General features: G+C 36.6%; 1 long non-coding RNA gene across 2 annotated transcripts in view; it reads left to right on the forward strand.

Annotated features, from left to right (window-relative positions):
- The window catches only part of LOC144296517 (uncharacterized), a 73,537-nt gene that overhangs the window by 23,803 nt on the left and 37,066 nt on the right, over positions 1–12,668 (forward strand). For both annotated transcript variants that reach the window (XR_013363616.1, XR_013363615.1), the window contains exons 2-3: positions 8,936–9,055; positions 10,895–11,024. This is a non-coding gene — a long non-coding RNA (uncharacterized LOC144296517). The remainder of the gene's footprint in view (positions 1–8,935; positions 9,056–10,894; positions 11,025–12,668) is intronic.

The following is a 12,668-nucleotide window of genomic DNA, read 5'->3' on the forward strand; positions in this document are numbered from 1 at the left end:
AACTTTCCAAAATGAATGACAGACCTAGGTCCAGGGAGTTCATAGAACACCAAACAGGATAAATACCAAAAACAAAAAACAAAAAATAAAACCCCACCTAGGTTATTGTATCCAAACTGTAGAAAATAAAACACAGCTAGAGGGTGGAAAGATTAGAATTACAGCACACTTCTTATCAGAAACCATGCAAACAAGAAGAAAATGGGGTAAAATATTTAAAGTTTGAAGGAAAAAAATAACGACCTAAAGTTGTTACATTTTGAAAGTGAAGGAAACATAAATACTTTCTCAGATAAATAAAAACTGAGAGAATTCAACACAAGTAAATATACGCTTTAAGAAATATTAAAATAAGTTATTTAAGGAGGAGGCAAATAATATAGATCATTTTATGGGTTGAATTGTATTTACCCAGCTCCCAAAAAATGTTGAAGTCCTAATGCTCATTACCACAGAAAGTGACCTTATTTGAAAATGAATGTAATCAAGCAAAAATGATATCATCATGGTGTAAACCCATATTAAAGAGGGGAGGGAGATTTGGACACAGAGGCAGACATGCCTAAAGAGAAGACAACGTAGAGACACAGACAGAATGTCATCTACAAGCTGAGGAATGCCTAGAGCTACCAGAAGCTGGGAGAGAGGGTGGAACAGAATCATACCCCAAGCCTCCTCCACCACTGACTTGGTTGACTTAGATGATGAGACTGTAGACTCAGCTGATGCTGAAATAATTCAGATTTGGGGGATAAGAGGATAGATTGAACAGCTGCCATTTTGATTTTGGACTTAGGGCCCTTGAAACTGTGAGACTAATTTCTGTTAAATCCACCTAATATGGAGTACTTTGTTATGACCACACAGGACACCAGTACAGATTATAGTAAGTGGGGTGCTGTTGTGACAAATATCTAAAAATATGGAAGTGGCTTTGAAATTTGGTAGCATCTAGAGTCTGGAAGAATGTTGAGGAGTTTGATAGAAAAAGCCAAGGTTACCCTGAAGAGACTGTTGTAGAAGCCTGAATGTTCAACATGCTTCTGGTGTGATCTCAGATTAAAATGGGGGACATGTTATTCATAATTGAAGAAAAGGCAATCCTTAAGAAGTGGCAGAGAACTTGCCTGAATTGTATTCTGTTGGACAGTAAGTAGAATTTGATGAACTCAAATATGTAATTGAGGCTGTTTCTGGGAAGGTGTTGAAGGCATAGTCTGATTTCTCCTTGCTGCTTATAGTAAAATGAAAGAAGAAGGAATTACTAACCAGAATTTAAAGAGGTGGAGTGACCATATCAGCAGAAACACTTCCAGCTTGGACTGAGGGAGACAGAGCTTAGACAAAATGAAGGAAGACTTTCAGATTTCTAGGATTCTGTAAACAGGAAACAGGTGAATAGAGCAATTCAGCTATGAGCATGTGTTACTCTTCAAAAGAAAAAAAAAAAAAACAGAAGAATTACCTCATGGGAAGTTCAGAGGTCAATAGATCTGTCATTGACATTAGGGCTCTGAAGCCTCCTCTGTTCCTAAAGTCAGAGCCACATCATGAGTTCCAAAGGGTGGGGTTGCTTCCCAGGCAGAAAAGGATGAACCACCACCCAGGGCTGCCACCTAGTAGGCCCAGAAGACAAAGCATTGAACCAAAGAAGATTAGTCTCAAGCCTGAAATCTAATGGAATTTGCCCTGCTAATTTTCTGACTTGCTTAGGACCCATGACCTCTTTTTCCTTCCTATTTCTTCATCTTAGAATGGGAATGTCTATCTTATGCCTCACCAAAGTATTTTTGAAGCAAGTAACTTGTCTGGTTTCACAGGTTCACAGGTGAAGAGGAATTTTTCCCCCTAGAATGAATCACACCCCAAACTCTAGCATTAATGATTTGAGTGATTTAGATGATGGGATTTTAGAGATAGAGTTGATACTAAAGTGATAAAGATTTTGGGGATGTTGGAATCAAAACATTTTGCAAGAGGAGGACACAAATTTAGGAGGCTTGAAGACAAACTATTAGGAAATGAATTGTGTGCCCCACACAGTGAAACGTTTAAGTCCTAACTTCAGCACCTGAGAATGTCACTTGATTTGGAAAGAGAATCTGTTCAGGGATAATCAAATTCAAATAAAGTCATTAATCCAATATGAATGATGTCCTTACAAAGAGGGGAAATTTGGACACAGAGTTAGACACTTAGGGGGACAGAGAATACCATGTACAAGCCAAAGAATGCATGAGAATATCAAAAGCTATGAGAGGAGCATGGGACTGATTCTCCCTCAGAGCCTTTGGGGGAAACGAATTTTGCTGACACTTTGATTTCAAACTTCTGGCCTCAGAATCAAGAGACAATAAATTTCTGTTGTATAAGCCACCCATTTTGTGGTAATTTTATGGACTTCCCAGAAATTTGGTTCTACATAAAGGACTGGCAATATCAATAACCAACCACTTTAAATGTGAATGCTCTAAGTATAGCAATTAAAAACCAAAACTTGTCAGAGGAGATTTAAAAAAAAAAAAAAAAAACACTGCACAACTATATTGTCTATAAAAAAAAAACTTACTTTAAACATAAGGATTCAAACAGATTGAAAGTAAAGGGATAGAGAAAGATATGCCAGCTAACTCTAATCAAAACAAAGCTGGTGGCTATATTAATTTTGGACAAAGCAAACTTCAGAACAAGGAAGATTATCAGTGATAAATAAAGGGATTACATAATGATTGATAAAGTGTCAATTCTGCAAGAATATATAACAATCCTAAACATGTATGCACCTAATATCAGAGTGTCAAACTACTTGAGGCAAAACCTGCTAGATCTGCAAGGAGGAATAGATGAATCCACTATCACTTGGGGGACCTTGGGGCCCACCAAGTCACCCCTATATTGACATTACCATCTGTTTGCCAAGTATTCTTTTTGTGACTGCTCTCAATCCACAAAAAAACATGGATTATATGCATTAGGACACATAATACTATGACAAATTGAACATGCAACATATATTCATAATATCTAGGTATCTTTCTCAATAGATCATCACTTCATTTAATAATTACACAGTGATCTTTGGTTTTCTCCTGTATGTTTCCTCTCAAAAGGTATCCTCTATACAGTGTGGTTTAAGATCATCAAGACACCATCATATAGGTGGACTCCCAACTGAATGCTTCTTTAATTCCCTGGAGCACATCCTGGGACCTTTAGATTGAAACCAAAGCTGATTTCTGCAGGCTAATATCTATACCCTTATGGGGCACCTGTAAATCTACCTCAGGCAAAGTATTATTCTCTTGTTCTAGCCTTTCCTTTTCACCTTTATTCATTTTTCAGCCCCTTTTAGATCAGCAAGTACTTTTTCTTCAGTTCATCATTGGCTTTCATTCAAATCCTCCTTCCATTCCCAGAGTACAACTGTAAGGTTCAGCAGAGGATTAACCTATACAGGTGGCAGTAATGAGTCCTGCCAATGCCCTTTGTCTATTTCAGTCAAATAAAGTAAGACCGGATAAGCACAAGCATATGACTGTCTCATCCCCTGGGTAGAAAATCAGAAACAGATCCCGCTTAGGTAGTTGAGAAGAAATGACAGCCCAACATCCCCTTAGGAAATTGTACAATGACATTCAGGTATATTGTCATGGTGGCATGTTAAGCAATTGATCTTTTTCCTAAAACTTAAATAAGTCCAACTCCTGGCACTACAGAATCAGGTAGAGATAAAGAACAAAAAATTAGAAGTACAGAAAAAGTTTATGTAGGTTCCCATGTTCGATCCCTCTTCCTTATCTTCTCTGTAATTTCTCAACAATCTGTCCAATGGAAAATTCCCTTTACTTTCACGCGTATTAAATTCTGATACACATTTGTTCAACCATAGAGGCCATCATTTCAGCTCATTATCACCTTCACTTTTGTAAGCATATGTTTCTACCACTCATTCCAATGTTCAGTAAGCTCACGACTTTGTAGAGGTGAATTTTCTTGCATATGATGATTTTGAGTCCATATTGCTGTATACCTGCAAAAACAAAAAAAATGGTTCTTTGATTAGGTGATATGTAAGCAAGGAGTCCAAACTGAAATAATATTTTCTGTTCTATCCTCTTTGGTGTCAGGGGATTTGCTTCAGCTATCAGATATACAAGCTCAGAATGCATATCTATCCCAGTGAAGACTCATTGGTATCCACCACAGAGCCATGAATTACCTGACATCTATGAGTCCTCCCAGAGCACTTTGGTATGAGGCCCATGGCTCTATTTAGTCTCTGATGTTCCTGTTGACAGAACAATTTTTAGTTACCTTTCAAGTTTCTGAGTGAAATGGTTAGATACAGCTTTTTCCTGACCATTGTTGCACTGCTTGAATGTCTACAGCCAGTGATCTCCTTACCCAAAAGTCCACCCTCTAAGTGCAAGTGGGCATTCATTTTTGGGTTCAAGTCATCTTAGAAATTGGAAGGCGATTTCTGATGGGTATCATGTCCCACTTTGGTTCCCCCCTTTAAGTCTATGTTTTCCGTAAGAGCACCCCAGAAGGTGTTCCTTTAATTTTCCAGTCATCTGGAGGATTTGTTTCCAAATCACATTACAAGGCCATTAATCCTAATCCAAAAATCTTGGCTGTTGCCACAGGGTGGCAGTAACAGACTTTTGCCAGAAGCTACAGTCAACACACCTGCAAGCAGCAGAAATTTCCACAATCATCACCACCTTGTACAGTCCTCTTATCATTTACAGTTAGCCTTCAGGATCTAGCAGCTTTTTGTAGGACATATTGAACTATAACATAAGAAATTTACGAGGGATGCCTGGGTGCTTCAGCGGTTGTGCGTCTGCCTTTGGCCAGGGTGTGATCCCAGGGTCCTGGGATCAAGTCCCACATATGGCTCCCCATGGGGAGCCTGCTTCTCCCTCTGCCTATGTCTCTGTCTCTTTCCTGTGTCTTTCATGAAAAAGAAATAAATCTTTAAAAAAATTTATGAGCACTAATATCATTGTTTATCACAGATCTATAATTAAAGCCAAAACCACTCTCCAGTGCATCTCATATGGTTTTAAATTAACTACTTGAGTGGACTCGGGTAATTCTAAAGGTGTCCTATCTAGCATTCATAATTAAAATGGGAGGAAAAGCAAACTGGCACAACATCCCTTTTCCAATGATTTGGATAAGAGAAGAGCCCATTCAGACACCACATCCTTTGCAAGATACATTCTGGTAAAAATAAGGCAGTAACCATGCACAATTTGTATCCATAAGTCCCCATTTTGAGCCGTATTTTCACTTGCTAGCTGTATACTTACACATCACTACATTTCCCTAATGTAATTACAGTGCCTATGAATACTGCATTAGCACATCTAGGTACCAGTGTTTCGCAATCCCAATAAAGTTTCTTCATCACTAGTGGTCTCTTGACCCAGATCAATGCAAATGGCTGTGGGTCCCCTACTGTTTTGTTTTGTTTTTTTCTAAGAGACTTGGGCTTTCCCATTACAATCATGATTGTCTCTTACTTTGCACTTTTAAATTGTCATAGGCTCTGAAGATTAGCCTTGATCATTAGCCTTGGAATTTTCCATTTACTCTCCAAGAGAGGAGGTGGGCAATTCCCCTTCCCAGGGCATGTATGACACACTCTTGCCATTGTATAGCTTAACCCAGTGGGAGTTGGCCCCTCTAACCACTTCTCTGTGAAAGCTGCAAGCCAGGTTAGGATCCTGAGTACAACTTCCTATGATGTCACCTCTAATTCCCCAAAATCAATTTCCATTTCAATAACAATTCCCAGAAGAGCTGCAAAACAGATCGAAAAAGTAGTTTAACTCTGTAATTGACCGAATTCCAATCAAAGCAAATATCTTTCCAAACTCCTCTTGGATACTCCATAGCTCCCATTTACAGACAGTCACAGGCCTGAAATGGTGGCACTAGCAGCTGCAGTGTGCTCTTGGTCATTTTACCTAGGATAGATGAGAGCAGCAAGGCTCCTGTTCTTGGCTGACTCCTCAGTTTGAATCTCTTTTGACTTCCTCCTTGCCCTGAACTCATAAATGCTTTGCTGCCTATTGGTGAAAGGAGTAATTCTGTGAACACAGCCTAGAATGGGCAGGGAGAAATCACGTAGAAACAATGTTTTCATCTCCTTCACCACCCATATCTCATCTTTCTTTCTCCTAAACAATACCTTAGCCTTTATTATCTAAATTGGGGGGTTCATTTTAAATGTTCCATCTGGGTCACTAAACTGTATGGTATGCAGCTAACAGTACAGCATTCCCCAGTTTGGGTATCTTGAGAAGAATTCACCACTGAACTCTACAGGGTACACTCACACAAGCCTTTTATTGAACAATAAAGGAACCAAAAGGGGATTAAGAGATACAAATTTTCAGGTACAAAATAAATAACTCATGGAGATAAAAAGCACAGTATAGGAAATATAGTAAATTAAGATTGTAATTAACGTTGTTTGGTGACAGATGGTGACTACACTTACCATGGTAAACACGAGTAATGTACAAAATTGTTGAATAATTATGCTGTACACCTAAAACTAATATAACACTATATGTAATTATGCTTCAATAAAAAATAAAATAAAATAAAGGTAAAGGATGCAGAGCAGCATGAGAAAGAGAATGCAAGCAAGCATCAGGGAAGCCCCAGAGACATCACAAGGCCCAAACTCCCCAGGGCCCTTTCTCTGAACACCAGGGACTGACTGAAACTCTTGCCTGAACCAGGAGATCTGTGCAAGGAATCTTAGGCAGAAACCCCACGAAAAAGCCTTCAGTGGCTTCTTAAGTAGTCGAGCCAAGTTATCAAACTGGTTAGGCCAGTTGCAATAATTGGCCCATAGTAAAGAATTGACCCTCCAGGTCACTTGGGAATTTTGGGTCTTAAGCAGCACAAATAAATACCACTGCCACTATTTTGGCCAAAAGTAAGACCAGACATCCAGGGGTTCCCAGATATAAAGATCGAGCAATTCCAGTCTAAAAGTATATCAGCTCTCTCTCCACATACCACCTCACCAGAAAACTTAAAACATTTTTTTTTGCCTGCATTATTATTTAACTATTACACTATTGTTAAATATTAAATAAAAACTGCTTAAGTCTTGTGTATGTATGTTTTATCTCTTCAGCTATATCATAAGCTTTTTGATGAATGAGTCCATTTATTAAAGTTGCTAAATTAACATTTATTGAACAAAAGTATGACAGTGATATAATGAATACACAAAGAGAATTGATATTGAGATGAATTAGAAATAGAATACTACTAACCCGAGGCACTAAAAGAGACTCTGTAATCATCACGAGAGAGATGTCAATAGCAGTTCCTGTCTGGGGAAATATCTCAAAACTTCTATTTGGGTTTCATATCACTGAAATATACCTGTTTGAGGAATCCAAATTGCTAGTCAATATAATACTCTGGGTTCTATGCTGCTCAACAAAACAAGAATGAATAATAAAATAAGAGGAAAGGAGAAAAAACAAAATTTTTGTTATGAACAACTTGATTTTATTTTTTCCTTCCTTTTATCTTCTTTTTTTTTTAGGAAAATTCTGGAGAATCACATATGAAAAGCTTCTGAGATACTGACAATTTTTTTTACTTGTGTGATAGTTACACAGTTATTTATTTTACTTTTTCATTGTACTGGACATTTATGCTTTATTCACTTTTTGAATGTGTGTTATATTTCACAAATTTGAACACAGAATTTTAAAATCTATGAGAATTGACAAATTATTGAGAATAAAACACTTCATAAAATCAATAAACTAAAATAAATAAAGAACCTATATAACAGCACTAATAAATCAAGAGATATAATTAAAAGAAATAAGGTGAATCCTAATTTTATAAGAAAATGGTCCAAGGATTGTGAGGGGGTATTGGCAATTTCAGTAAATGTGGTAGCAAAAGTATAAAATCATATAAAAATGCCCTTTTTGAGAAAGAAATGATGTGATTGTTTAAACCAGAGTTTCCTCTGGATGCTGGCATTCATTCTCTATTGTGAATTATATTTATTTGTACGTGTGACATGACTGATTCTCCCTGTGAGATTTTTTACTGTTTAGGGACAACGATTCCACCGAATTCATTTTCAGTGCTCCTACCACACCTAGCTGTGTATTTTGACCATTAAAGTATTGTATAAATAAATAATAAGGGTTTTTTGTGCTAGCATTCAACTATTCATTTATTCAAAATAAACACCTATGATATAAAATAAGAATAATAGAGGAACTTGGATTTTTTTTCTATCCACATATTCAAAATAGTTAACTAGTAAACACAATATGTTACATTACTCTCATTTTGGGGAATTAGAGCAAGACTAGATTCCGTTTGGACTTTATGCTTCCCAAATTAATTACATAAAGTGGAAAATAAAGAGTGCTACTATTTGGCTGAACATAGAATAATTCAAATTGGACTTTCATAAGAGCATACACAATAGGGATGACACAATCCGACATTTTAAATAACCCTCAGACATTACCAAAGATCTCACATTTAACTTCACAACAACCCTTCAAGCCCATAGGAAGATGTTACCTTCATTTCATGGATAAGAAAGCAGATTTTAGCAATGCTATGATATTTCCTCATCCATGTGCCAGAAGCTGGTAAACCAAGCTGAATCCAGGCTTTGGAGTCCTCTGGGTGTGTTTTCCACTGTATGTCATGGTCATACACAGACTCAGAACAGCATGAGAAAGAAACACTAATCTACAGGTAAGTATTCTGTTTCAAAGTGCAAAGCAGCTAATGCATTTAAATTAATGAACTATAAATCAAAAGTCAAATTATAGCTTAAAGACAAACAAAATGCAAGTGTAAGCAATTTACTTTCTTGTCACTAAAATTGTTATTTTTATTTTTTTCCTTCTCTTAGGTGGCTAATTCACAGCTGAGTTAATCAAAGATTTTAGAATTATTATTTTAGGAACTTCTGTCAATTCAAAATGTACTAAGACTAAGGATCTATAGTTACAGTTTCTCAATGTGCCACATGGTGAGTGCCAAGCACTATGTTAAGCATTCTATAAACATAATTTTCTTCTTTTTTAAGATTTTTATTTTTTAAATTTATTCATTCATGAGAGAGAAAGAGGCAGAGACATAGGCAGAGGGAGAAGCAGGCTCTCACAGCAGGGAGCCCAATGCAGGACTTGACCCCAGGACCCCAGGATCATGACCTAAGCCAAAGGCCACTGAGCCACCCAGGCACCCTAAACATAATTTTCTTTAATTGTCATAATGAACTTATGATGAGGTAAATATTATTACTTCTCTATTACAGACTTAACACTTACCTAAAACACATGGCTAAGATTTGTGTTAACCTACACTACAAAGTTTGGGCCCCCAACCATTCTATTTGAGCCCCCCATATGAAGGGAAAGAATCTGGAAAGAATCTTAGAAATTATAATATGTGGGACACATGAGCCAAAGGCAGATGCTCAACCACTGAGCCAACCAGGTGTTGCTCATCATTCCCATTTTTTAAATGATTAAGCTGTGTTTCAAATGGTTTGAGGGGACCACTGAAGGCTCCAAAACTAGTGAGAATCAACTGTTCTTATCTTCGCAAAGTTTTTCCTTATAGCAAGGAAAAATTTCCTTCTTGTTCCATCTTTTAGGGTCATAGAAGAAGTCTAAATTTCTGTGTAACAAATACATCTTTAAGGACAAGTAATGAGTCTAACCATAAAAGGTAGAAATTCTCCTTTGGATAACTAAATACAATCAAACAATGAAAAGCATTAAGAGATTTGAGTAGACTTGTCTGTACAGTAGACCCATTCTCCCCAAGGCCATCCAATTCTCCTCTTCGGTGGCGCCATCCATATTAACAGTAGGTACCATAACTGAAAACTAACAGAATGCTTCACAACAATGAAAGAGGTACTTATTTTTCCCTGAAATTGTATATCTGAGAAGTGCGAGGCATAGAGTACATAGGAAATTCTCTAGTCACATAAGTAAAGGGTGGAACCTAGACTTGAATGCCATAAGTCTGACACCACCAGGCCACTCTAAAGTACTACATTCTGTAGACTACCAGTGAAAAAATTTCGGGCAACAACCACCAGAGACAGAGACAGAGAGAGAGAGGAGAAGGAAGAGGGGGGGGGGGGGGGGAAGAAAAAGTAAGAAGAAAGCCTTCACCAAAAACTCAATGCTATTTTTTTTCCTACTCTGGGCTATTTTCAGCACCTGGTGATAAGACGCAATAAACTACTACTATAAATACTACTATCATGATTAAATTACACTTAAAAAATTAAAAAGTATCTTGAAAATGTACATTGAAAATCAACTATACAGATCTTTAAAATATACTTTACTTTGAGAATAGTGTTAGGTTCCAAGCAAAATTGAACAGAAGGTAGAAAGAGTTCTCACCTGCCACCCAGAGTCCTCTCCACTATCAATATTCTGCACCATAGTAGTATATTTGTTACTATTATGTACTGATAGTTGATAAACCTACATTGACACATCAGTATAACCCAAAGTCTGGTTTATATTAGGGTTCACACTTGGTGTGGAATATTATTTGGGTTTAACAAATTTAATGATACGCATCTACCACTACAATATCAGAAGAATGGTTTCACTGCCCTAAAAAATCCTTTATGTTCAGCCTATTCATTCCCACCCCCACCCCCCAACTGTTGGCAACCACTGATCTTCTCACAGTCTCCATATTTTTGCCTTTTTCAGAATGTCATATAGTTGGAATCCATACAATATGTAGCCTTTTCAACTTGGCTCCTTTCATTTAGTAATATGTAGTTAAAGTTCCTCTATGTCTTTTCATGACTTGATAGTTCATTCCCTTGCAGTGCTGGAATTCAACTGTCTGGATGTACCACAATTGATTTATCCATTTTCCTACCGAAGGACATTTTGGCTGCTACCAAGTACCGACAGCAAATCTGCTGTAAACACCTGCGTGCATGTTTTTGTGTAGACGTAAGTTGTCAGTTCATTTGGGTTAACACCAAGGAGGATGATCATTGGATTATATGGTTAAGAGTATGTTTCGTTTTGTAAGAAACTACCAAATTGACTTCCAAAATGGCTGTACCATTTTGTATTGCCACCAACAATGAATAAGAGCTGCTGTTGCTCCACATCCTCACCGGCATTTGCTGTCAATGTTTTGGATTTTGGTCATTCTAACAGGTAGACAATAGTATCTCATTGGTGCTTTAATTTGCAATTCCCTAAGGACATAGGATATTGAACATCTTTTCATATGTTTATTTTTCAACTGTATACCTTCTTTGATAAAGTATCTTTTGCCCATTTTTTAATCAGGTAGTTCGTTTTCTTATTATTGAGTTTTCAGGGTTTTTAAAATACTTGGGTAACAGTCTTTTGTCAAACGTATCTTTTGCAAATATTTACTTCCAGTGTGTGGTTTCTCTTTTCATGCTGTTAATATTGTCTTTCCCAGGGCATAAGTTTTTAATTTTAATGATGTCCAGCTTAAAAATTATTTTGTCATGGATTGTGCTTTGCTGTTGTATCTAAAAAGTCATTTCCAAAAAATAAAATAAATAAATAAAAATAAATAAAAATAAAAATCATTTCCATAGCAAGCTCAGGTACATTTTCTCCTGCTATTTTCTATGAATTTTATAGTGTTGCATTTTATATTTAGCTATATTAAATATTATTTAATATTTATCCATTTTGAGTTAACTTTTGGGAAGTGTGTAAAGTCTGTGTCTAGATGCATTTTCTGTTTGTTTTGGCGTATGGATGTTCAGGTGTTGACAAAAGTATCTTTACTTCATCGCATTGCCTTTGCTCCCTTGTCAGAAAATTGACAATATTTATTGGGGTGTATTTCTGGGTCATCTGCCCTGTTCCACTGAACTATTTGTCTGTTCTTTTGCCAATAAACACAGTGTCTTGATCATTGTAGATTTATAGTAAGTCCTGAAGTTGAGTACTGTCAGTTCTCCAACTTTGTTTTTCTTCTTCAATACTGAGTTGATTATTCTGAATTTTTTATGTTTATATATAAAAATTAGAATCCACTTGCTGATATCCAAGAAGTTAGATTTCAACTAGGATTTCAAGTCAGTCTATAGATCAAGTTGAGAACTGACATTGAGACAATTTTGAGTCTCTCAATACATAAATATGGAATAACTCTCCATTTATTTAGTTTTTTGGTTTCTTTCATCAGAGATTATAGTTTTCCTTTATAGAACTTGAATATATTTTGCTGGATTTGCCTCTAAGTATTTCATGGGGAGGCAGTAAATGGCAATGTGTTTTTAATTTCGAATTTCACCTTTTCATTACTTGTATATAGGAAAAGGGTCAACTTTTATGTATTAAACTTGTGTCCTACAGCCTTGCTATAACTCCTTATCAGTGGCAAGAGTTTTTGTCAATTCTTTTGGATTTTCTACATAGACAATCATGTCATCAGGAAACAAAGGCAATTTTATTATTTTTCCTTCTCAAACTGCCTATGCTTTATTTCCTTTTCTTATCTTACTGCATTAGCTAGGTAGCACAGTGTAGGAAAAGAATGGTGAGGGAGGATATCCTTGGCTTCCTCCTAATTTCAGCAGAAAACTGAATTTCTCACCATTA

Source organism: Canis aureus, chromosome 24, assembly GCF_053574225.1.
Source record: "Canis aureus isolate CA01 chromosome 24, VMU_Caureus_v.1.0, whole genome shotgun sequence".
NCBI classification, from domain to species: Eukaryota; Metazoa; Chordata; class Mammalia; order Carnivora; family Canidae; genus Canis; species Canis aureus.